The 26905-nt window shown below is 37.0% G+C and overlaps 1 protein-coding gene across 5 annotated transcripts in view; it reads left to right on the top strand.

The window, feature by feature from the left end:
- Positions 1 to 9771: 9771 nt before the first annotated feature.
- The window catches only part of LOC123680368, a 130050-nt gene continuing 112916 nt past the window's right edge, over positions 9772 to 26905 (top strand). For 4 of the 5 annotated variants that reach the window (XM_045618235.1, XM_045618237.1, XM_045618236.1 and 1 more), the window contains exon 1: positions 9772 to 9941. The gene's annotated coding sequence lies outside the window, so the exon portion shown is untranslated. Of the gene's footprint in view, positions 9942 to 20626; positions 20644 to 26905 lie in introns of those variants that run through there. The other variant, XM_045618234.1, reaches the window with a different exon arrangement.

The following is a 26905-nucleotide window of genomic DNA, read 5'->3' as shown; positions in this document are numbered from 1 at the left end:
GTAGGAACGATGTTTTCAATCTAGCCGCCAAGCTATTTTGAAATACTGACGTGCGGGGCTGCGGCCATCTAGCAGCAGATCGATGAAGGTGATGCTAGGAATCTGCGTTTATCTATCATATGCCATCTGTTGTGGAACTGCTGAAAGTACTCGGCGATAATAAAGAAATCTTAAGAGAATGACAGTTTTCTTTCATCGGGAAATACAGATTTCTGTAATGATTTGACGAGCGCTATCTATTTAGCAATTACCTAAAGTACCTGTTGGTAATGTAGAACAAATACAGCCTTCTGTAATATTTAATTGATATTCAACCGTAATAGTATAGATGTCATTTCTTGGAGATGGTAAAGAAATCTTCAGCGTTATTACAGGGAAACTGCTTTTAATTGATTGAAGTTGTATGCAATTCTTCAAAAATATTCTTTTTAATGATGTACTCAATCACGAAATCTCTCACAACTTGTACAGACACCCATATCAGTGGAAATTTCCACCACAGAATAGAGACAGATAGAAAGTATATTTTTTAATCTGCGATTTTCATCTCTGGATGGAGACAATCTATCAGCGTGGGCTCAAGATTGTTGCCCTTCCAGCAGCGAGGTTTGACCTTGGGCTAATTTACCAGCCCACAGTCTATCTCTCTTGCTGTGGCGGTCAGTATCTTTGCCTGGAGAAAGCGAAGTTGAATAAACTGACGAGTGGATATACAGGGTGATTCGATAAATTTAAATGCAATATGATATCCGAATTGGCCAGCGGTTCTTAATATTTTCCCTGTAAACGACCTGGCAAACTGATGTAAAAACAAAAATACACAAAATTGTCACCAAAATAACAGACAACAATGATTTCATCATAAATCACATCTCATATATTATAATAAACAACAGTTCTCTGTCTCTGATAGTAGGTGAATGTTCGAATTCTGCCACATCAGTGACACTTATGATACGATTTTCTTTCACTACTATTTTTTCTAAAAAAATCAATAGTGGCTAGATTTTGCTCAAAATTTGTGTGTACCGATGGAGTATAAGGCAACAAGTCTAAAGTGCAATTTTGGTGCTGCGTTAGCTCACAATCAATCAAAAGCAACAACGTGTTAATGATTCTGATATGTGACAATGGATGAAACATGGCTCCATCATTTCACTCCGGAGTCCAATCGACAGTCAGCTGAGTTGATTGCACACGATGAACCGATTCCAAAGCGAGTAAAACTACAACAGTCAGCTTTGCAAGTTTATAGCATCAGTATTCTGGGATGCGCAAGGTATAATATTAATTGATTACCTCCAAAAGGGTCAGTACATGGACAGCGATTATTATACAGCCTTATTGCATCGTTTAAAAGGTGAAATCGTTGAAAAAAGGCCCCATTTTAAGAAAAAAAGGTGTTGTTTCATCAATACAATGCGCCGTGTCACAAATCAATGAAAACAATGGCAAAATTTCATGAATTGTGCTTCGAATTTCTTCTGCATCCACCGTATTAGCCAGATCTGGCACCCAGCGACTTTTTCCAGTTCTCAGACCTCAAAAGAATGCTCGCTGGAAAGAAATTTAGTGCCAATAAAGAAGTAATCGCCGAAATTGAAGCCTATTTTGAAACGAAAGACAAATCGTACTACAAAAATGGTATCGAAAAGTTGGAAGATCGCTATAATCGCTGTATCGCCCTCGAAGGCAACTATGTTGAATAATAAAATCGGATTTTGCCAAAAATATGTGTTTTTACTATGGTAGACAGGGGACTTTTCAATTGGCCCGTTATACTCCATTCACTCAGATATCGTGCCCTCAAATAAAATATGAAGGTGTGAGATGCCCATGTACTTTTATGATTTAAATGCTTACTGAAACTAAATTGCGTCATTTGTTGCTTGTGTAAATTTGATTTTCTCGATTATTAGACTTCATTGAAGTATGAGATGTGCGTTGATGATGTGTACTTTACATTTAAGGTAGACGCAAAGAAAAAATCAATCAGAAGTAAATCTGGGTTGCGAGGTGGCCACTCAACTAGAAATCAATTTTAGCTCAAAAATTTCACGAATTGCTGTTATGGAATCATATAGCATGATGGTGCTTCGTTCTATCTCACCTTCAACTGATATTTCCTGGTGTAAGAATTGCCTGCGCCACTGGCCAATCCGTTTGTCGAGAAAAAGGACAATGCAGATAAGAGATTTATCATATCGGCTGTAGCAGGCGCTCCGTTGTATGCGATCAGAGCCAAACCGTGTTATTAAAATGTCTACAGGGCAAATAAAAGACGAAGGAAAAATGCGTAAAAATGTGGAATCCGTATAAGGAGGCCACGTTTGCATATTGGCGAAATTATCGGAGTCAGAACGACCTTCGATTTTATGGCCAGCACCATTATTTTATCTTCGACGAGAGGAGCTAGACATTTCTCACGATGGCTTATCTTAGGTGAGTTATTCTTTTCTTTTTTGCAGTGGGTGAGTTCACACCATGGGCTGATGAGGTTTTGGGATGGCTGATTCTTCTTCGACAAAATTAAAAACACGCCTTGGATATGGTTAATCTAAAGGGTTTTCCAATGAGAGGTTTCATTTTGATATTGAAAAAAATTATTACCTACTTATAATTTGAGAGGATGTTAAATTAATTCAAAAGAGGAAGGTATGCCACCAACGATGGAAGCCAAAACGACGGTTACAACACTATATTCTTTTCATGAAATTTTCGATACGCACATTTGCAGCTGTATGTCCTCCACGAATTCCATTGTGGATCATTGAAGATTGACATAGACCTTTTTTATTCACGTAGCTTCAAAGAAAAAATTCTTAAGGTGTTAAATTAAAAGATCTTGGAGTCCAATTGGAAAATGTGAAAGCATTCGCCTCAACTTTGTTTTTAGCATTTGCTTTTAATTTGGCTAAAGCATTTGCTTTAACTTTTGCTTTAGCATATGCGTAAACGTTTGCTAAAGCATTGGGTGAAGCATTTGCTCCTAGTTTTGCTAAACAATTTGCTTCATCTTTTACTGAAGCATTAGCTTCAAGTTATGTTAATGTATTTGCTTCTACTTATGCTAAAGCATTTGATTTTGTTTTTGCAAATCATTTGATTTTACTTTTGCTGAAGCATTTGCTTTCACGTTTGCTAAAAGAATTTGCTTCACCTTTTACTGAGCATTTGCCTCTAGCTATATTTTTACTTATGCTAAAGCATTTTTCTTTTAGTTTTGCTGCTGCATATATTCTTAGTTTTTCTAAAGCATTTGCTTTAACTCTTGTTGAAGCAGTTGTTTTAATTCTGCTTGAGAATTTGCTTCAACTTCTGTTTTAGCATTTCCCTCAACTTAACTTTTATTTTACAACAAATTTTCTCGAAGTTAAAGCAAAAGTTGAAGAGAAAAGTATGGAATTTTAACAATTTCAGTGAGTTGTTGAATTGATAGCTGCCCAGATAGGAGGCTATTCAAAATGTAACCTCTTATTCGGAAACCCTAACTAGGGTGTTCTTAAAACAAAGGTATAATTGGGAATTCTTAATTTTTTTCTCGATATCGGTAGCAGATCTGACAAAACTAATACGTGTACGACTTTGCTTCTGCCGTTTTGCAATAGATAGCTGTAGCGGTAAGTGGTAGTCGAAATAAATAGATCGAAGATGTCATACAATAAGCTTAGGTATTTGTAAACATAACGCCATCGAAATATTAGTCGATTTGTGTCTGAATCATGAAGTAATTCTCGATTAAACATGTCAGCTTACGAGTCAAATTCTCGTCATTTGCGGGAGGTTTCGATTTTCTGCTTTAATATGAAGAAATCTGCGACTGAGGATCATCGAATGCTTTGATATACCTGTGGTGAGGCCGCTATTAGTGAGTGTCGAGAGTGATGGAAGAGAGAAGGTTTTCGAAGATGCAGAATTGGAGACTTTACTTGATCGAGACTCGTGTCAAACGCAACAAGAATTGACAGGATTATTGGGAGTAACGCAACAAGCAATTTCAAAACTCCTGAAAGTCATGGAAATGATTCAGAAACAAGGAAATTGGGTGCCGTACGAGTTGAAGCTGAGAGATGTTGAACGGCGTTTGTTTGCTTGTGAACAGCTGCTTGCAAGCCAAAGACGGAAGGGATTTCTGCATCGCATTGTGACTGGAGACAAAAAATGGGTGTATCACGATAATCCCAAGCGCAGAAAATCGTGGGGATATCCCGGCCATGCTTTCACGTCGACGACCAAACCGAACATTCACGGTTCTAAGGTCATGCTCATTATTTGATCGGGAACAGCTCTACTTCAAAAGATGACCAGTTTTCTCAACGCAGGATTCGTACGCTGCCCGAAAGATGAGAGAAAGTAGTGACCAGCGATGGACAATACTTTGAATCATAAATATATAACCAGTTCTTTACAGTAAAGCCTTGAATTTCTAAAAAAAAACGGCTGAAGCAAAGTTGTACGCATATGTACAAGAAACCAAAACATGTAGTAGTACAGGACCAAAGTTTCTTTTAACATTTTTCTAAACTACGAGTTGTCCACCAAAAAAAAATTTCTAGAGAAAAGAAGCGGGCACTGCTCCAGAAAAATATCACTCTGTAAATTTGTATTCAAAATTAGCAATTCACATTTTGAGAACTTTGAGTTGGAACATTTTAGTCAAATCCTCGTGAAAGGAAGGTGCTATGAGAAAAAACTTCAACACCTTGTATCTAGAAAATAAAGCGTTTGCGGGCCCATGTTTAGAGGACATTTTTTTCTTAAAATTACCCGAGGAATCTGCCATTTTCATTTGTACCTCCAATTCAGGAACATCCAGTATTCATATTGGCAAATTTTCGACTCCAACTCTGTCCCCGTCTTCTCAAACGATTCGACTCGCGATTTCGATACACTCGAAAAAAAATTGCCGGTACAGTCTTAATTATCTTCCATCTGTACCAATTCCACACCCTCGCCTCTCACGACCTTTCTCTATAATTCGTGGTATTAAGATGCAAATGTTCGATCACCATTTTTGGGCTACGGCCGCCATCTGAACGACACACACGAAAAAATTCGGTACGAATCACCTTGACGTTTTGATTAATTGCTCCTGTCGTTTTGTCTCAGACCGCTCTGCTGTTTTTGTGCCTCCTTTATATGGAGTCTGGCTTCGTATGAGCTTAACACAAGAACAGGTAGTTAGGAAAATTTAGAGAGAGCTTCTTTAAATCATGTTCCCACCTGAAATTCATCCTAAAAATTTCTAGCCGTCGGAGTGATGCTTTAGTAGCGGTCATCCATCCGGTTGATAACCCCGTTCAGCCCTGCTTTGCTCCCATTCAAAATTTTAGTGAAAAAGTGTGCTTTTAAAGCACACCCTGAAAGTTTGGGAGGATTTCAAATGAATGAGAAGAGTAAGAAGCTTTTGAGCGCTTATGGAGATCACAGAAATGCATTCAGGTACCTAAATGTGGTTCACAAGGGCGAATGAACGAAGCTCTAGACTTCACATCTGGACTTTCCTCATTTTTTCGATATTCTGCTCACATTTCCTATGATTTCGACAACGCTATTAATACGAAACTTGGGAAAAAAAACAGTAAAAATTGAATCTCTATACAAAAATCGTTATATCTTCTGAAATATTGCTCGCAGATCTCACAAATGACAACGTTTTTCAGAGATTGAGTTGTGATCTAAAACATAGTGAGGTTTTGAGTGCGTAACTCATGACCAGAAGATGTGGCAGCCTCAAGAAAATTATCAATTTTTTTTTTTTAATTTCAGATTACTATCCATATTTCAGGAAATAATGGACTAATCGCCCAACTGTATGCATTTCGTAGTCTACATAATCAAATCAATCAATAAAAAGGTACAATATTCCCATGGAAGACCTTTTAGTTTTCTGAATTCTGCAAAAATTTTTCTCCAAAAAATTTTCGGGTTTTCTCGAAATTCGGCTGATTAGGTGTGGTCAATTCTGACACTGCTCACCAATTTTTTGTAAACCTCTTAGTTTGAAGGAAATTTGATCTCGAAATTTGGGAAAAAACAGTAAAAATCTACTTTTTGTGTGATAAAATACTATTTTGGATAACTGCTAATTCAAAACAAGTATCGAAGCAAATTCAAACGAACACATTAGAAACAAATCCTTGTAAAGGACTCCAAGGAGACCACACACCTCAAACAGAGCAATTAAGAAAACCTCGCGTTTCAATTTAGCCACAAAAATACAAACGACAAGACTTTTCCATATGCGGAAAATGCAAATTATTCTGAACCTTCGAGTCAATCGGAGGACAACAGGCCTAGCACCAAGAAGATATTTGTTCCCGGCGAGGACGGCAAATAAAGCAACGCCCACACGTACCTACCTGATTATTTTGATGTATTGCCAGACCCGCTCATTGTGATGATAATTTTATTGCCTTTGCATGCGGTTAATATCAATTTGGGGGTTATACGATTGTCACACGTGTTCTGGTGTCGAAAAGGAAATTGAACAATGACGGATCTACATCCTGCGAAGGATATCGTTTTTCCTATTTTTGTCGATTGACCGGAGAAGGTCATTTAGGGAAGATATATATTTTGTTCAATATTGGTGAGGATTTTAGTAGCCCTGGAGCTCAAGAATTTCAATGAACAAGGATGTTTCATGGAACAGGGTTCTGGTTCTACCGAACTGGACAAAGGTCTCAATCAAAGAGGTCAAGCAAAGAGTCACTATAATATATTTTCACCATCTTCCATATACTCTGTCCCACCCTGCAGTTCCTGAAGGTAGATATCAAAGTACTGGGTTATCCATGTCGTAGCCCTGATTTAACAGCTCTGTTTCAATAACATACGTCAAACAGAACTGTCATCCGATGGCCGAAGCGTTAAATTAATATTTGATCGATATTCCAAATGAAAATGTTTTATTTACGTTAAGGTATTCAAGGTTCGACTTGATATTCGAGCTACTTGGCTACATATTGAAGCTACTTCACTTGAGCTTCTCTTGAAATCAACTCAAAGTTCAAGTCAAGAAGTAGGTGTTCAATGTCAAGTCAAGTCTTTATTTATTAAGTATTTCACTTGACATTGGAAAACCATTACTTGAGTTGATTTCAAGCCCAAGTCAAGTAGCTTGAATATTAAGCCAAGTTGCTTGAATACCAAGTCAAGCCATGAATCCCTATTTACATTTATTTTTTGAACCGCAAACCATCTATTTTCTTTCAGGGTTTGGCAGGATGTGGGTTTACCTCCATCTACTGATGGTTCCATACGCCGCAGCAGACATTTTCACAGCTGGCTATACATAACAGACTTTCAAAGGCATCCAGGAGACTTTGAATACCCGAAATCCGGAAAGACCATATCAGAAGCCATCTTTTGGGCAGTTTCAAAACAGAGAGGGGAACAACAAAACGCTTGGCAAGATGTACTCAACTGAAGTACATAGTGGATGATATATTTGGTAAGGAGGCAGATGATTTGTGGAAGATGAACGTATAGAAGATAGCATGCTTTAACCCACCGATGATAAGTAAGTGAGTTCGTGTTTTTTATATATTTTTATATTGCTTGTTTCCTATAACATTTCACACACATCCAAATATGTGTTTTCAATTAATTCCTTTCTTTGTTGTTTCTTATTTTCACATGCCTGTATACCGGGTCTGCCAAATTCGATGCTCACTGAATGCATCTCGAGAACTATAAAAGTTTGAGAAAAATCTGCAATTTCAATTTGGGACACCCTGTACCCATTTTCAGTTCATCAGTATTTTTGACTTAACTTTCGAAACCACAAAACGTATAACGCTTTATAATGGGTGTTTTTTTTAGAGCTATAGAACTTTTAATTGCAATAAAACAACAATGGATTATTCGATTGACATGAATTGTATTTATCCTCGAGATAATCTTGTAGCATTACATTTTAAATATGATTTCTGGCATATGACCGCCACGGCTGGCTAGGATGTAGTCCAATCTGGACGTCCAGTTTTCGATGATTTTTTCCAACATTTGTGGCCGTATATCGGCAACAACACGGCGAATGTTGTCTTCCAAATGGTCAAGGGTTTGTGGCTTATCCGCATATAGACCAATGACTTTACATAGCCCCCACAGAAAGTAGTCTAGCGGTGTTAAATCACAAGATCTTGGAGGCCAATTCACAGGTCCAAAACCTAAAATTAGGCGGTCACCAAACGTGTCTTTCAATAAATCGATTGTGGCACGAGCTGTGTGACATGTTGCGCCGTATTGTTGGAACCACAGCTCCTGGATATCATGGTTGTTCAATTCAGAAATGAAAAAGTTAGTAATCATGGCTCTATACCGATCACCATTGACTGTAACGTTCTGGCCATCATCATTTTTGAAGAAGTACGGACCAATGATTCCACCAGCCCGTAAAGCGCACCAAACATTCAGTTTTTCTGGATGTAACGGTGTTTCGACATACATTTGAGGATTAGCTCCACTCCAAATGCGGCAGTTTTGTTTGTTGACGCAGCCATTCAACCAGAAGTGCGCTTCATCGCTAAACAAAATAAAATGGACGTAGTGCGCGATACGTATTCCGCACAGAACCATTATTTTCGAAATGAAATTGCACTCTTTGCAAGCGTTGTTCAGGCGTGAGTCTACTCATGATGAATTGCCAAACCAAACTGAGAATAAATCACTGGACAGCTGTTAAATCGGTCGCTATCTTGAACAGTAATGCCAACTTAAAGTTATATACCTCGAAAAAAAACAACCTATAGAAATCACAACTGATCCAGAGGGAGTCATAAGAATAAGTCAGCAAGCATAAGCAAAAAAAAAAATTGAAGAGGTTTAATTTCTCTAATTGCAGACCTGTTTCGACTCCAATAGAAACAGATTCGGAGATCCTCAAATCAGGGAAATTCATTGAAATGTCAGCTAAAGAATTGGAATGCTATAGTGATGCTGACTTTAGTGGATGCACAAAAGCTGGCAGATCCACTTCAGGAGTTGTGATTAATTTTACTGGTGGAATAATATCCTGGTCTAGTCAAAGACTGAGTATTATTGCTACTTCAACTACGGAAGCGGAACTTGTTGCTGCAAATGAAGCCACGAAAGAAGTGATATGGTTGAATTGACTATTTTCAGCTACTATCAAACTATAGATCACATTCCTGTACTGCAAATAGATATCTCTGCAGCAGTAAGATCAGCTCAAAATCACAGAACAAAGCATATTGACTTAAAACATTTTTTCATAAGTTCTCAAGAACAAGTTGCTGTTGTTCTTACTAAGCCTTTGCCCCGAACAAGATTGTTAATAATGTGTTCAAGGATGGGACTTTCTTAATTTTTGTTTTGTCTGTTATATAAACTATTCTAACAAGGGAAAGTGTTGAAGATGTTCTCAAGTGTTAGATATTGTTTATCACATATAGCAAATTTTGAAACAAAAACTAATCGATTAAAAGTCTGTCAAATCAATTGATGTGATTAGAATCTTTTCTGTCAGAACCTAGCTATTTTTAATTCAATAAAACGTACAGAATTACATCATCTCAATACGCTCGACCCCAAAAACTGAATCAAAACCAAGTACTCCAAAACTGTCCTGTGAAAAAACACATAATAGACTGGACTATACTCCCGAACCTCAACAATGGCCAGCCAAGTTCCATAACTGGGGTAATTAGCCAAATAGTAAGGTCACGGTCCGCAGTTGTGACCGAGTGAGTGACCTCTACCTGGCCAGAAAGGGGGGCACACTTCTCTCTCCGTCTCTTCGCCGACTCTCAGACCTCAGACCGTTCGCGCAGCCGAAGCGGCCAAGACCAAGAGCACGCAGCAGTGTCGGTGTAGCGTAGCACGGGGCGCACTCTCGCGGTGGTTCGCGCGCACCTGGATTGCACATCACCTGGTGTCCTTATTGTGTTTAATTGGAGCGTGTTTGCTGTTATTAGGTGAGTTTTCCGGTGTAGGGTGATGGTCGAGGTGGAAAATCCTAGGGAGAATGAAGAGGGGTCGGGAAATTCGAGAGGGGTGGACGTGTTGAGGTATTAGGTGTGTAGGGGTTGCGGGATTTTGTGGTTTTTTGGGTACGAAAGGCTTTTCGATAAGTTTATTTTGATCTTAGAGATGTTATGTTGAGGATAGCTTCGAAGTTTGAAACAATTATTTTCTTTAGTGTTTATATTGAAGCAATTAATTGTTTAAGGGTGAATAAAATTGGAAAACGATTAAATCCATGTTGACTCTTTCGAACCGACAAATCAGTGTTAGGAAACACAGGTTGTTCCTAAATATACAGGGTGTTCTTAAATTAGAGGTACAAACGAAAATTCTTAGGATGATATTGAGGAAACAAGTCATATGGGCCCTCAAACGCTTTGTTTTCGAGATACACAGTGTTGAAGTTTGATTTTTTTATCATAGCACTTTTCCTTCACAATATTTTCAACTTAAATTTGGTAAAGATATTCCAATTTGAAGATTCCATCATGTGATATGCTTATTTCGAATTCAAATCTACAGGGAAATATTTTTTTCTAGAACAGTGCCCGCATCTCTTCCCCACAACTTGTTTTTGATGGACCACTAGTAGTTTAGAAAAATATATGAAGAAACTTCGGTCCAGCACTACACTTTTTGCTTTCTTGTAGGTTTGTCGTATCTGATACCAATTTCGAGGATGAAAATCAAACAATTCTGTAGTAATCCTGAGGAAAATCCAAACTTATATAAAGATCCATTTAGTAAGCTTTGATGAATAAATTAATTATGAGTTTTGGTAGTTATTTATCCAATCTGTAGCGGAGATTAATAAAGATTCAATAAACTGGTACAATCATCACAAAAAAGTAGGACTACAAGAAACACCCTGTATCTCGAAAACAAAGAGTTTGCGGGATCATGATTATAGGACTTTCTATTCTTTAAATTGTCCAAGGAATCTTTCATTTTACTTTGTATCACCTATTTAGGAACACCCTGTATTTATTAGCTGTTTTTTGAATATTTAATTGCCTTCATTGTAGGCATCGTTGATTCTTTTGTCGTCACTAAAATATAAGATGCATAATCCTATTATGTTGACATAAAGCTGGATATTTCTTTGAATCTTGAAACAAACAGTCCTTCAGTGTTGATATTGAACAAGTAAATTTTTTTAACGAGAATATGTAAGGGTTACTTGAATCAGAAAAGAATCAAATCGATGTTAACTGTTCGAAACAAATCAACCAATGAAAATTCAAGCTAGTTGTTTTTTAGGTACTGATTTGTCCAAAATTATGGTTTTATTAAGTTTTTGCAGTTAGATTGCACTAAGAGGTTCATACATTTGCTTTTTTGTTAATACATACTATGTTTTTCAAAGGCCATCAAAAATATCGTGTGTAATTTCTCGATACAAATCTATCCACCATTTGAAAAGAGTCTCATTACAGATTATTCACTAGTGGACCTAATTACATCAGATTTTTCTTAAAAATGATATCTTAAACTGAAGTAAACATAGTTCTGTGTGGTACAGTTCATAATTGAATGCTAACTTTATCGGTGTTCAGATCGCTGAGATAAAATCTAATTTTAATTCAAATAGAAAGGATTGCTTTCTTGTTTGATTCGTTACAAATTTTGAGTATTCTCCATATATCACAATTCACTTTTCTTCGCAAATTGACATATCAAATATAAGTCTCATATCTTTTCATAGACTCGACAAATATTCATTCTTTTTAATAGCCGTAGAAATTGATAATTTACCAATTATTCAGCCACAAACAACCCATACATGAAATGCATCATCGCATATTGCATCATTTATTATGGGTATTTCATTAAAAATCGAATGATTGTTGTTTGCAATTATCATAAATGAAATTGTATTTCAATAATCGGCTGATATAGTTTCTTGAGTCGTTATTGAAATTATATTTATAGACAAATGAATATATACCACCTTCACCAAGCTTCAAAAGATGCTTCTCAATTTTTTGGAACAGTGTTTTGTCTGGGTCGAGATATTGAAGGTTGAGTGGCGCTATATCTGCTTCAAAAATGGTTAAAAACGAGTTTTATGTATTGATAAGACACTGTTTTTTTGTTGGTAAAAATACTGTGCAAGCAAAGAATTGCTTGATAAGGCTATTCAGACTCTGTTCCATCGACAATAACAATTCAGAGGTACTCCATAGGAATAAATTGGGCTCTAACTAAAAAGTGATTACCGAGGTTGAGGACTATTTCGAAAGAAAAGACTAATCTATCCGCAGAAAAAGGTATTGAAAAGTTAGAGGATTGTTGAATTAATCCTAAAGGTGACTATGTTGCAAATAGAGTTGAATTTTCGAGAAGAATCAAATTTTATAGGATGAAGATTTTGAATTTAAAAGGGGATTTCATTCCATCGTAACCTTATGGTCTTGTGACCCCATCAGAGCTCTTCTCGGACTTCTAATGAACTCCAGTATCTGGGATGGCCTCAAGAAGGTTCCTTCTTAACTTCTACAAGTCTCTTGTTCGAAGTATTTTTTGCGTTGACTAGCGATGACAAGGCATTCCGTTACTAGGTGATCTAGAGTTTCTTCCTCCCTCTATAGAATCTGTACTCTTTGTTTGCTACTGAACTCACTCTCATGAGATGATTCCTGAAGGTGAAATACATCCTAAGGAATTCAATGGGGAGGTGAAGCAAATTCTTGCTTAGATCCAGATACTTCTGAGATCTTGCAGTATCAGAGTCTCAAAGGAACTTTTTGAAATGATCCAATCCAGAGAGATTCCGCCAGTGATTCTCTTCCAGTTTCTTTCTCCTCCTGAAATTGTTTCTTGTAGGGACATTTACCTATACTACAGAATGATTATATGCCAAGGAAAGGAGTTTGTCCAATCTGAGGGGATCTAAGGACAAAATAGTCTAGAATTTCACGAGCAAGCATCTTTAAGAAACACTCTTCTCCAAATTGCGATATAGATAGAACCATAAGTAGAAGAATTCAGTAATCTAGTGACCTTCTGACCAGAAGTCTCCAAACGAACGTCTAGTTGTGCGTAGGCTTACGAAGAGGTGTTAGAACCAAACCAGCCGTTTCGTCAACACTCTACCATCCCAAGAATGCCACGAAACAGGACCACGTGGTGGAAACAAACGTATGATACGAATCCTTGACTCCTAAGGCTACCCGTACACGCAAAGCTTCTTCAGGCAAACCATACCAAGCCGGTCGCATCGTCGAAATAATGATTGATCACCTTATAACCTATAATGAAAGTAACGATAGGTGAATTAGCGTATCTGTAATTATTAATTTGTGATGAAATGGTAATCATAATTATCGATGTTTCGCGCCGGCTAGATTGTAATGACTGCTTGTTGGAATTAGCATGGACATAGAGAGGCAGAGAGAGATACGTGTTCTGTGTCGAAATTAGATTGAAATTGGCGGTGTTAACAATTCCATTCCGCAATTTGAATTTTTCATCGGGCGCGCTCACTCGAAAGGCTTCCTTGATTTGATTAGGTTCAGGTTTCAGTTAATTGCGGACTATGGTCGATGGAGTATACACGGTGTCCAAACGAAACATGCTACTCGTATATGTTATGTATTATGCCGATGGACGTGCTCCTGAAGCTCATGATAGTTGGGCATTGCCGCCCAAGGCTTGAAGGTTTGTCACAATACTAGGATTTGCCAATAATGCCAACACATATTCTACAACTAAGCAACTCAACCATTTCTGTAATTTGATAACAATAATATAGGATTTTACTATTTCTGAAGAGGAAGTTTTAAGTCAGCAATGAAAAAACTACACAGAAAAAGAGTTAAAACTCCTTTTATTGGCCCAGAACCTACAAGAGAAGGAAAAACAAGAAAAAATCCCTGACGGAATATTTCTGGGTTGGATCATTCCAAGAAAATTCATTAAGCCAAGTAGCTTGATATTTAAACCAACTACTTGACCTGAAAATCAAGCTCGTGAAAAATTACATACTCGAGTTTGGCTTGACTTGATTTTAGATATTTATTGCTTGACTTGATATTAAGCTTCTTGATATAACTTGAGCTTGATATGCACGCGTTGCACGGCATATATTTCTGGAATCTCGTGCGTGCTTAGACTGAATAAGGGGATTACTCAAGCGCCGAGAGACTGAAGCATTCGCCAGCCTGACTTTATTAGTAGTTTTCTAACATTACTATGAAATCTATTGGTAGATTTTGGTAGTTTCAGGAATATCTTTTCAAACTTGGCCAAAAGAGCCAAGGATTTTTTATCAACACCAGCATCTTCAGCTCCTGTTGAAAGAAAATTTTCCAGAGCTGCTCTTACAGATACAAAAACCCGCAATAGGTTAGGCGACACACCTATAAGATGCCTCAGGTGTCTTAGATCCTGGATGGAAAATTATGAAATCAAGCAAAGCCTGGAGGTTTCTTAATATTAAGAAAATTCAATTTTTTATTTCTTTCATTTTGTTATGATTTATAGTGATTTAATCTATATTTCTTTTTCAAAAAAGTTGATATCTTCGGTTCTAAGAATGTTTTTGCAAGGTTTCTCCTCGTTTCATCATTTTTTTATTGATGTGACACTACACAATCAAACTGCTAAAAATCATGTAACTTGATACGATTCAAGTACTTGATAAATCAATACTTGACTTGACTTCAGATTGAAAAACTACTACTTGACTTGAGTTGACTTGAAATCAAGTCAAGCTCAAGTAAAGTAGCTTGAAAATCAAGCCAAGCCGTGAATCCCTAGACACGATTTTTCCCGCTAAGGATCTGGGTTCAAATCCACCCAGAACTTATTTCTTTATTCATTACATTAACAATTCCTTTTAATGATATGAGATATTTTACGACAGAATAATAAACCATAGTGTAAAATTTGCAGTATTTTCTCTCCATCAGCTGAGTTCCAACATCAACTGACAGTACTCTCTATTAAGCGTCATTATGGTTAAATGGCGACGTCCGGATACAGCGGTTCTTTTCTATGGTTTCGGCTTTCACCGTCTCGCGAAAGTAAAAAACTCGAAATGGCGTTTTTCACGCAATGCTGTAGATTCTTAGCGAAAATTATCATGAACCGGGTCGTCATATTCATAGCTATTTCTTGTGACAGAAGGCTAATGAGACGCTGGAAGTTTGTCTGTGTACGATTTCTCCTTGAACTTGAAAACTGACTGTGAGTTTTATAAAACTTTGACTGACCGATCAACTTTCAATTTGAAACCTAACAACCAAAAAATCGTTGTCAATTCTACAGATTGTTGCAATGAGAGGTTTCATTTTGAATATCACTTCTGAAGCTATCATCTTTTAACATTTGGCAAGTAAAAATTACGCTATTACTGAAAATGGAACGATACATGCTTCAAAAACGCATTGAAATTCACTTAAAAATAGTGAAAGTTTTGCAGTTACAGTTTGCAAAAATTAACCTTTTTTGGGTTGTCGTGAAGTAACTTTTCGGTCAGCAATACTGAAGCTTTGAGCTATTGGGACAAGTTAGTGATGAGACTGAATAACTGATCTTGGGAATCAGGCATTCCACAAAGCTACTGGGCTTGAGCTTGACTCGATTTCAAGTCAAGCTCATGTTAGGTAGTAAGTTTTCAATCTCAAGTCAAGTGAAGTATTTATTTATCAAGTACTTGAAACATATCAAGGTACTTGATTTTAGCAGTTTTATTGTGTAGTGTCACATCAATAAGAAAATAATGAAATGAGAAGGAACCTTGCAAGAAACACTTTTATTCATTAAATTAATTGTATAAAAAAACGAATATATCAAATAATAAAAAAATAAAGTTTCTCAATATTGAGAAACCTCTGGGCTTTGTTTGATTTCATAATTTTTCATCCATGATCTAATTAAGAACATGATATAGATTATAGATTTGTCGTCTAACCAATTGCGGGTTTTTGTTACAATAAGAGCATCTCTGGAAAATTGTCTTTCAACAGGAGCTGAAGATGCTGGCGTTGATAAAAAATCCTTGGTCATTTTGGCCAAATTTGGAAAGATATTTCTGAAACTACCAAAATCTACCAATAGATTTCATAGAAATGTGAGAAAACTACTAATAAAGTCACACTGGCGAACGCTTCAGTCGCTCGAGGAATCCCCTTATTAAGTCTAATCGAGCACGAGATTGCAGAAATATATACCGTGCGACGCGTGCATATCAAGCTCAAGTAATATCAAGTCTCTTGATATCAAGTTGAGCAATAAATATCTAAAATCAAGTCAAGCCAAGCTCAAGTATGTAATTTTTTACGAGCTTGATTTTCAAGTCAAGTAGTTGGTTAAAATGTCAAGCTACATGGCTTGATGAATCCCTGAACAGGACGTCCCCATGTTCCACACAAGCAACGAAAAATAGCACGTTTGCAAGAAGAGTTTCCTGGTCGTGTTAAGAGGTAATCTCAATTGGCCTTCGAGATCTTGTAATTTAACACATTTGGACTTTTTTCTTTGGGGCCAAGTGGAAGATAAGGACAGCGCCAATGCCAATGCTCCACAATCGATTGAAGACCTTAACGATGGAATTAGTGAAGTTATCGAGGACATACAGATATGTATGTGCGAATGTGTCATGAAAAAGATATGGTGATGCAACCGTAGCCTTGGCGTCCATTTGGCTGATATAATTTTCCATCATCAATGGAATTATTAATTGAAATATCCTCATTTTTTTCAATATCAAAATGAAACCATCAATTCAATAAACAAACTCCTTTTATTCCTCACTCTGATTCCTTCTGCATCTACAAGCAAAACAAATCGTTATCCCTACATCTTCAGCAAACAATCCGTATCAACCAACTACATAATCGGAATCGAATCTACATCTCAATTCTTTCGCTCCCAATCCCAAACACAACCGAAACACAACAACCGTTATATAGCTCGATCTAGAAACGGCCGAGATGCGAAAACTCGAACAGCAATCATCGAAACGCAGCAAAAAAACGATAAACAACCATTTCTTCTTCTTCTTTCGACGATCTAACTGTACATCCTGGTATCTGGCCATTCATCATGCATGCAAATAGATGTTGTGATGCAACAGCATATGTGTGTGTGTACCTACGATGGATGACAAATGGTTGTGTTGGCCATCCTTGTCGCATTCTATAGGCGTTAATCTTTAGATAAAAGTGAGATTTAATGGCTGGGCTGGCGACTTTATCGGTTGCAGAGGCTGAGTGTGAGTTTTGTTTGATTTGGTAGGAAGAGATTCGCTAGTTTGGGTAGTTTTGATTGATGAGACTTTTTTTTCGATGTTTATTTGGTGATGTTTGTTTCGTAAGGTAATTGTAGAAACAAGTTGAGAAAATATGCAGGAGCTTGGCGTCAAAGTTCGTTAAGAAAGCCCTGAAGCTACAGCTCTTCGTAGTTGACTGCTCAATTATGATGAACACATAGGAAATTAATATATTCAAGAATTCATAACTATGTTCCATGAACTCTTATCTAATTAAATTATCATTTATCTAAGACTGCTTCATTTTTAAACTATTTGACCTCTGAATTTGGTCCATTTGTGTTATGTAATGAAAGTCATTACAAAGCCGAAGGCTGAGGGCTGTTACCAAACTTACAGGCCAATTGAAAAGTCCCCGGTCTGCCATATTAAAACACATTATTTTGAGTTTCCTTCGACATTCCTATACCATCTTAGAATCGATGATATATGAGTTCAGTGCTTTTATTGCAGCCTGACTGTCGGAATGTATTCCTATATTACATTTCTCATAGTTTCTTACTAGGTTACTTTCCAGACATCTTCTGATTATATCTGTCTGAATACCTCAGCGCCAATCCCTGTGTACCATTTACTGATATTCTCTTTGAGAGTTGGAATTGTAGGACTCCCTTACACTATACAAGAGTACCCAAAACTTTCCTTAAAATTCTCCATGTTGTTGTTTGAGGAATATTCATTTGTTGAGACGGACGTGGAAGAGATGAGGTTGGATTTTCTCATGAACATGCTGCTACCAAATCAATATTCTCTTGTATGTGTGTGCATTTCTTTGTCTCACTCATATTCTTGTATCGTTTGAAGTGTTGCCATTATAACCATTTTGAAATTTATTAGTTTTATGAAAAACCAACGTTGCCAAGACACGTAATAATAATAAATAATGTTCAATAATAATTTTAGAAAATGTATGTCCAAAATCACAATAATTCGCAAATTGGCGTTCATACAAAACACTAATTGCCATTCAGAAATGAGATAAATCAAACAAATTGAAAGATTAGTTAACATAACCGAATCAGTGTGTAAAAGCTACTGACCCGATGTCAATGTCTATTTTTTTTTCTGTTCTCACGTTTGCTTACAGCTCAATAAAGATGATTTTATGTCTTCATTTTCTGCGACAATCTCCCCGAATACCGGAATTCCCGGATCCTCGTCGAGCAAATGACGTGTTGTCTTACCGTTCCGGCAATTTCAACAATTACCGCGAAACGGAAAACAATGGACAGACGATAGATACCGTTGTCGGTCCGAACCGCTATTCTAATATCTGACCCGATAAAAACGGTCTCATTTGTCCGCGAGATGGCAGCAAAGGACGCACAGCCTTTTTCCAGAATCAAATGGTGACAGAACTCTATGGTTGATGGTTGATCAGCTGATAAGGGAAAAATACGCAGGTTGTGAGACTTTTGTTATTTGAAAAAGATGGAAAAAAGAATTTGGTTTGGCAATTCATTATGAATAGACTCACGCCTGAACAACGCTTGCAAATAGTGCAATTTTATTTCGAAAATAATGGTTCTGTGCGGAATACGTATCGCGCACTACGTCCATTTTATTTTGTTTAGCGATGAAGCGCACTTCTGGTTGAATGGCTACGTCAACAAACAAAACTGCCGCATTTGGAGTGAAGCTAATCCTCAAGTGTATGTCGAAACACCGTTACATCCAGAAAAACTGACTGTTTGGTGCGCTTTATGGTCTGGTGGAATCATTGGTCCGTACTCCTTCAAAAACGATGATGGCCAGAACGTTACAGTCAATGGTGATCGGTATAGAGCCATGATTACTAACTTTTTCATTCCTGAATTGAACAACCATGATGGCCAGGAGCTGTGGTTCCAACAAAACATGTCACACAGCTCGTGCCACAATCGATTTATTGAAAGACACGTTTGGTGACCGCCTAATTTCACGTTTTGGACCTGTGAATTGGCCTCCAAGATCTTGTGATTTAACACCGCTAGACTACTTTCTGTGGGGCTATGTAAAGTCATTGGTCTATGCGGATAAGTCACAAACCCTTGACCATTTGGAAGACAACATTCGCCGTGTTATTGCCGATATACGGCCACAAATGTTGGAAAAAGTCATCGAAAATTGGATGTCCAGATTGGACTACATCCGAGCCAACCGTGGCGGTCATATGCCAGAAATCATATTTAAAATGTAATGCCACAAGATTATCTTGCGGATAAATAAAATTCATGTCAATCGAATAATCCATCGTTGTTTTATTGCAATTTAAAGTTCTATAGCTCTAAAAAATCACCCTTTATTATTGATATAAACAATAGTTTGAAACGAACACAGAATAGTTATTTATGCAACAAGTGCAAAAAGTGAATGTTTATTGCACGAGTTGCATACAACATTTTTTTCTACGTTCATGCAAAAAGCAAAGAATGATTTATTGAGGTGCGGCACTAGGTGTAGGAAAATGAAAAGCGCAACTTGAATACTTTATTATTAATATTGATTTGCATTGAAACAGGAACTAATACGTTACGAACAATTTAACTCAAACTTTATTTTTACCCCCCATGTTGAAAGTGAATGAAGAATTGGCGACAGCACGTTGAAGTAGAATGACGATGAGTGCAATAAAAACTTTATTGCACTAGTGCAATAAAGAACTCCTTTTTCCACTAAATATAGTTCAATAAAGTTTTGCTTTTTGCATGAATGTAGAAAAACGATGTAATCGTTACACCAACAATTAAAGTTGTCTGAAACTCCAAAGTTTTTAGATCCACCGCAGATTTCAAATTACGATCAACGAGTTGATCAGTCGATCAAAGTTTTCTGAAACTATGTTCCTCAAACCGATGCATACCTCCTTGTTTCGCTTTCAAATGTTCATTTAAATACAAAATAATAAAACAAGAACCACACCACGATCTGCAGGAGTCCGAAATTCACATAATTACCATTTATACTCGTTCAGCAATGAGTCACAGCTTCTCTAACCGAATCTTATTATCATCGATTAATCAACACAGTTCGGACAACACCGCTTGTCTGATTTTGCCATTCTTTTCTCATTAACATCCAATAACAACAACGAATCTACTGGTCCCTCGGGCCACCAATCTCGAATTCCAATCGATGTGTCCTGCTCGGAAAAAATTGTCTCGCAATTTTTATATTGAAATGATTTTGTGGGAGATGAGAAATTCTTATGAAACTCGGTTATTCGAGGAATTTTCCAGGGAAACTGGAGTCATTTTTCTCGGAAAGAATCCCGTTGAAATTATGGTCTTAAAATGAATATTTTAACGGCTCAGTATGAGTTTGTTAGTTGGTGGTGCAACATGTTGGAGTATCTGAAAGTGATGTTAGATTTGGTGATTCGATTGGAATAAAAACAAGTAAGTCTTTGATCTGAAGATAAGTTTATTCATTATTGATGTACCTACACGATTTGAAAATTTAGTCATTGTGTAAAAATTGTTTTCCCAATAACTCAAGAAAATAGCGATTCGATTAAACTGAAAGTTTGAAGATCGTTGTAAAACGGCTTATGTAGAATTTATTATCATTGAAAAGAATTTGTCGTCAATCAAAAGTAACAAAACTAAGATAGAGGGAGTATACGCAATTTTTAAATGTCCTTAAGATGGTTAAATTACGTTGTCGGATTGTGATATATTTTCAAATCCACAATTTTACTATATCGTTATGAAAGTAACAGGCCAATTCAAAATTTTCCGGTCTACCATAGTAAAACAAATTTCTTTGGCAAAATTAGATTTTATTATTCAACATAGTTGCTTTCGAGGGCGATACAGAGATTATAGCGATCTTCCAACTTTTCGATACCATTTTTCTTGTGCGATTTGTCTTTCGCTTCAAAATAGGCCTCAGTTTCGGCGATTACTTCTTCATTGGCGCCAAATTTCTTTCCAGCGAGCATTCTTTTGAGGTCTGAGAGCAGGAAAAAGTCGCTGGGGGCCAGATCTAGCGAATACGGTGAATGCACAAGCAATTCGAAGCCCAATTGTTACAATTTTGCCATTGTTTTCATTGATTTGTGATATTGTTTTGTCTTGTATTGTCTTGATGAAACAGCACCTTTTTTCTTCGAATGGGGCCGTTTTTCATTCTTTAAACGATCCAATAACGCTTTATATAATAATCGCTGTTGATGGTCTGGCCCTTTTGGAGGTAATCAATGAATATTATACCTTGCGCATCCCAGAATACTGATGCCATAACCTTGCCAGTTGACTGTTGTGTTTTCCTCGCTTTGGATTGGGTTCATCGTGTGCAGTCCACTCAGCTGACGACTGTCGATTGGACTCAGGAATGAAATGATGGATCCATGGTTCATCCATTGTCACATATCGACACTTAAACAGTTTCAAACACTGTTCAGAATCATTAACACGTTGTTGCTCTTGATCGATTATGAGTTCGCGTGACACCCATTTTGCACACAGCTTTCTCATGTACAAATATTCGAGAATGATATGAAGTACACGTTCAGATGATATCTTCACAATATCTGCTATCTCGATCAACTTCACTTTACGGTCATTCAAAATTATTTTGTGAACTTTTTTGATTTTTTCGTCGGTGACAGCCTCTTTTGGGTGTCCACTGCGTTCGTCGTGTTAAAAAAAACGAAATTAGTTCTTCCCAATTGAATAACTCCTGGTATTCTGGCATTTCTTCTCATACCAATTCTATTCTCGTCCAATTGTCTGTCCTCAGTTCAACCAAAAACCACACCAGAAACTCCCAAACGCATAATTTTTCCTTCAATTTCATTCACACTTCTTCCCATAATCCATAACCTTGCCAATCATCATCGCGCAAAAATAAACCTCCTATTCATCTCAGTTTGACTCAACAAAAGACGGAAACGACCATGATTCTTCCATTGGTTTCTTCAACGATCTCCATTGTGTCATAACACAGCAGACGTGCCTAGCGAGACCTTTTATCTGACTCTTTTTTTTCTTCGTTCTTCCTTAGGTACCACACCACGTCTGACCTTCGCAGATCGTGCAAGGGAAGGTTCAGATGTTGGATCATCTCTCCAAATACAGAATAATTCGGATCATCTGTTGCTTTGCAAGAAGTATAATTAGTTAGTTCCTTTAAAAAAAAATTGCAGAAGAAATTGATGGTACCTGACTAGTTCTTAATCTATGCCAGCATTGACCAAAATTATTTCCGATGACGAAGGCAACAATGTTCTGAAGATTCATGAATTTATACTGACTGACAATGAAACTGCAACACCCAGAAGGAGCTGTTTAAATTTAATTTTTTTTTTGTAAAATTTCGAGAAATCGCTAACCGTACGAACAGAAATCCAACTAAGGTATATAACTTTGAGTTGGCATTACTATTCAAGATGGCGACCGATTTAACAGCTGTCAAGTGATTTATTCTCAGTTTCGTTTGGCAATTCATCATGAATAGATTCACGCCTGAACAACGTTTGCAAATAGTGCAATTTTATTTTGGAAATAATGGTTCTGTGCGGAATACGTATCGCGCACTACGTCCATTTTATTTTGTTTAGCGATGAAGCGCACTTCTGGTTGAACAACAAACAGAACTGCCCCATTTGGAGTGAAGATAATCCTCAAGTGTATGTCGAAACACCGTTACATCCAGAAAACTGACTGTTTGGTGCGCTTCATGGGCTGGTGGAATCATTGGTCCGTACTTCTTCAAAAACGATGATGGCCAGAACGTTACAGTCAATGGTGATCGGTATAGAGCCATGATTACTAACTTTTTCATTCTTGAATTGAACAACCATGATGTCCAGGAGCTGTGGTTCCAACAAGACGGCGCAACATGTTACACAGCTCGTGCCACAATCGATTTATTGAAAGACACGTTTGGTGACCGCCTTATTTCACGTTTTGGACCTGTGAATTGGCCTCCAAGATCTTGTGATTTAACACCGCTAGACTACTTTCCGTGGGGCTATGTAAAGTCATTGGTCTATGCGGATAAGCCACAAACCCTTGACCATTTGGAAGACAACATTCGCCGTGTTATTGCCGAAATACGGCCACAAATGTTGGAAAAAGTCATCGAAAATTGGACGTCCAGATTGGACTACATCCGAGCCAGCCGTGGCAGTCATATGCCAGAAATCATATTTAAAATGTAATGCCACAAGATTATCTTGCGGATAAATGAAATTCATGTCAATCGAATAATCCATCTTTGTTTTATTGCAATTCAAAGTTCTATAGCTCTAAAAAAAACGCCCTTTATAAGATTAATTGATAAAACTACAAAATGACGTCTGCTGACCTTCATGTAGATCGTGCAAAGTAAGGATCAGGTGTTGGATCATCTCTCCAAATACAGAACAATTTGGATCATCTATTCCCTCGTCAGTATCATTAACTCGTTCTCGAAAAAAAAATTCGCAGAAGAACTAGACGGTAACCAGTGCCTAATTACAATAATCTGGCTTATCCTTATGTTAATTACCTAGAGATGTGTATAACAGGTTGGATCGGCAGTCACAATAGCTGTTATCTTTAGAGATGTCAATCAATTTTCTGGTTGGTTCCCACAGACCATTTGATCGGCTAGAATGGTGGGTATCCTTCGTTTTGTGACTGTTGACGAGGTGTGGAAAATTGTTTGTGTTATTAACTACTGCAGGTCCATTTTCGGTTACTAACAGTTTCAGCGATTCAAAACGATGACTTTCTAATCGAAGATTCACGTGATTTTAGTAGCAATATTCGAAACGTAGATGTAATAGCAATGAAAAGTTTGTTTTTATTTTCCGAACATCTGTTTCTATGTTGATAATCCACGAACGAATGAAGAATCATCCTAACACTGCTGACCGATTATTCGTAGATCTCACAGTGAAAATTTTGAACTCGAAATTTTGAAAAAAAAAAAACAGAAAAAATCACACAAAAATCGTTATATCTTCTAAAATATTGCTCACAGACCCACCAAACAAAAACGTTTTTTATAGATCGACAAGTGATCTTAAACATTTTGAGGTTAAGATACGCAGCCAAAATCTTGGGTTTGATATGCTCTTTTTACTTTTAGGAGCTCGCTAACTATGTACTATTGGGAAATTCAAGTGTACCATCCAACCTCAATATTTTCCAATTTTGGGCAACATCATTCCTATCAATTACATTTTCGATTATCGAGTTACTTCGAGACGATATCTATATCTGATCGCTAGAACAATATGTAGGTATCCTTCATCTTTGATTTGCTTACGAGGTGAGAATAATCGTTTGTGTTAATAACTTCTGCACTGACCATTTATGGTCACCAGGAATCTCAATGTTTTTAACAGTTTCGCTTCCTGAAACAGGATTCGAGTAGTTTTAATAACCATTAAGTTACTTCGGTGTTACAAGTCACCTTCGCTGTGACAACTTAATTCTTCTTGAGTTATGAGAATTGGTTTGTCGAAATCACTGAATAACTAGTCTTTAAATGGTACAGGAAATTTTTTTCGTACAATATTGCCTGTATCTTTATGACCAAAACCTTAAATTGTGCTTTTGTCAGTACTCAGTGGCATATCCCGTTGTGGGGTAATTGAATGGGTATGCAGAAGAGGAGTGGTCCAAGTACTCTTCCTTGTGGTACCTCAGCATGTTTAAAGCTCTTTTCATCCAGGTTTATTCAAGATATGATGTAGAAATCTAATATGTTTTCTAATACGAATGATGCAACTTGAAATGGGAAATGGAAAGACTCTTTAAAATAATTTACATCGAATCTTGAATATACCTTGAAGAGCTATAAAAAATAATAATAAAAAATGTCTTCATTTCATCAAAAATCTCAAAGGAAGTTCACCCAAAGGTGGTCTACCACTTAACCCTTGTAGTCTACAGAAGTTACATTTGAACATAACTCAATAAAAAAAATTTAAATAAAAGTACAAAGGAATTAAAAGAAATAAAATTTATTAATGTGAGCAAACATAATTTGAACAGATACACAAGAAATTATACTGATGACAAATCGAGGAGATTAGCTCAGATCTTTTTCTTGAACCTATTTTGATCTACATATATGTTTAAACTCATAGGGAACACCATTGTAAAGCCTGTTGATATTGTAACTGAAAGTTCTCTCGAATGAACGACGAATGTTGATATAATGAACGTCAGTTCTGTATAGTGATATTGTAGAGACTAGAGACTAGAGATAGGTGGGCTTCTCTTCAAGATGAGAACTAATCCTCATCGGAAGTCAACTCAGCTTTTCCAGCTTATGTGAAACATGATCATACTTCCTGATTCCATAAATGCTGGTGTACCCCAAGGAAGTATACTTGGACCACTCCACTTCTCTATATCCATTCAAATCCCGTTTAGGGAGGTATACCTCTAACAAAAGCACGAAATAAGGTTTAAATATAGGTAGTTTTCTACAAAAACAAAATTCTTGAATCTAGAAGCCTCTCTCGAATCTTTCTCTTCAATTCCTGATCTAAAAAGAATTCGGAATCAACATCAGTAAAAAAATAAGCGCATTACTTCAATCTTTGTAGAATTTACGTCAATAAATCAAATAGGAAATCCATACGTAGTAAATTATTGAAATTGCCTAGAAGCCTTCCTACGCATTTGTTCCATTTCGCCATAAAATCCATCAGATTTCCTGAAAGCTGAATTGTTCTCTCTCTTATCGAAACTTTTCCGATACCGTAAAATCGATTTACGATCGCTCGACTTCAATTACTACCGTTTCATAATTGAAATCGATCATGAATCCGACAATAAAATGGAACATTTCTTCGCGACGCTCGATAAACTTAGTTAAATGCAACACTTGCGGTCAGAAAATGGCCGTACATAAATTCGATATATACAGATTACAGGACTCGCAAATCATTTCCGAGACCGGTACAGTTCGATTGGATAATATGGGTTTTAAAACTTATACGGGCCCCAGTTTCATTCTTTTTGAATGGACGTGTGTGTGACCCTTTACATGAAATGTCAGATGAACTGTCAGTTGTCATAAATGACAGTTCTTCTTCTTCTTATTCACACATTCTAGATGTAGGCTTTTCCTATGCTGTAATTGTAAAAGGAGTGCAAACTAATAACAAGCCAATTGAGTCCCTGGTTTACCATAGTAAAACACTTTTTTTTTTTGGCGAAATTCGATTTTATTATTCAACATAGTTGCCTTCGAGGGCGATACAGCGATAATAGCGATCTTCCAACTTTTCGATATCATTTTTGTTGCACGATTTGTCTTTCGCTTCAAAATAGGCCTCAGTTTCGGCGATTACTTCCTCATTGGTGTCAAATTTCTTTCCAGCGAGCTTTCTTTTGGGGTCTGAGAATAGGAAAATGTCGCTTGGGGCCAGATCTGGCGAATACGGTGGATGCAGAAGCAATTCGAAACCCAATTCATGGAATTTTGCCATTGTTTTCATTGATTTGTGACACTGCGCATTGTCTTGATGAAACAGTACCATTTTTTTTTCGAATGGGGCCGTTTTTTAAAGATTTCATCCTTTAAACGATCCAATAACGCTATATCATAATCGCTGTTGATGGTCTGTCCCTTTTGGAGGTAATAAATGAATATTATACCTTGCGCATCCCAGAATACAGATGCCATAACCTTGCCACTGTTGTGTTTTTC

The sequence above is a fragment of the Harmonia axyridis genome, chromosome 5 (genome assembly GCF_914767665.1).
Source record: "Harmonia axyridis chromosome 5, icHarAxyr1.1, whole genome shotgun sequence".
NCBI classification, from domain to species: domain Eukaryota; kingdom Metazoa; phylum Arthropoda; class Insecta; order Coleoptera; family Coccinellidae; genus Harmonia; species Harmonia axyridis.
This window is presented reverse-complemented; position numbering and strand designations above follow the sequence as displayed.